We start from the raw sequence: 1086 nt of genomic DNA, 5'->3' as shown, positions 1-1086 counted from the left end.
TATGTAAATATATATTTTTAATTAACGGGCTACTAGCAAGGAATTGGTTGTTTATTCACGATAGAAGCCCCTATTCAACCTCCTTCCTTTGCAAAAAGATAGGAAGGTCCTTTGCTGCTTTCTGGTAATGAATGACCCAAGAATACGACCACCACAACCTGCGGGAAAGGTAGAGTCTTTTTCCCGACCTGGAGATACGTTGCCATTCCCTCCTGGCAGGGAATTAAGGAGGGCAAGTGTCCATGGGCGTGATTGTAGCCTGAGACGTGCTTCTGAGAGTCCCGCGAATGCACTGCCCCGATTTCCGCGCCACCCCCCCTCCCCGCAACGCCGGGTCCCCCCGGCCCCCGCACTTCGCTCTTTAATGAAGATAGGTCCTGCCTTTGAGCGCTTAGAAGGAAAGGATGCCAGCAAAAATGGCTAATCCTTTTCCAGCTGCAGTAAATTGAAGACTGACCAAAGCCAAGCGAAAACCGCTGCAGTTAAAATGATTTTAGCATCATGTCTGCGGCTGAGAATGGAGCGGCAGTGTATAAAGGGACCTGTGGATCAATGAAAAGGAGATTATAGTGTTTCTGAATATTAATACGGTATTGCATCTGTACTTCCCACCCCTCCCCCCTTTCTTTTTCTTCAGATCTGCAGAGTTGAAATGAAATGTTTTGAGCTCTTCAAGCTGACTCGTCAGAATCCTGGAGCCTTTTAAAAAATGACGGTAATTTTCTAATGTGTTCATTTGTACGTATGGAAACACTTGTGTGTGTGCGCGCGAGTGCGCGCGTGTTTGCATGTGAGAGACATGCAGCTGAATGACAATGCAGATCCAGAAATTGGGGAAGAGGGTTTCTGCCCCCGAAATATAGATGAACTTTGAGCTGACTTGGGGCGTATGCTGAAAACCAGAGAGCTTCCAGAGGTGGAGATGAGATGGCCAGATTTGCCTGTAAATAATCACTACATCCACTGTAACACTTGAGCTGCTTTTTTTTTTTTTTTTTTTTTTTTTTTTTTTTGTAGCAGCTGTGTTTGAATGGAACTCGCTCCGCAAACGTGGGTTACAGGCGTCTCCTAGCGGCGAAATCAGCA

The sequence above is a fragment of the Mandrillus leucophaeus genome, unplaced genomic scaffold, assembly GCF_000951045.1.
Source record: "Mandrillus leucophaeus isolate KB7577 unplaced genomic scaffold, Mleu.le_1.0 Scaffold642, whole genome shotgun sequence".
Taxonomy (NCBI): Eukaryota; Metazoa; Chordata; class Mammalia; order Primates; family Cercopithecidae; genus Mandrillus; species Mandrillus leucophaeus.
This window is presented reverse-complemented; position numbering follows the sequence as displayed.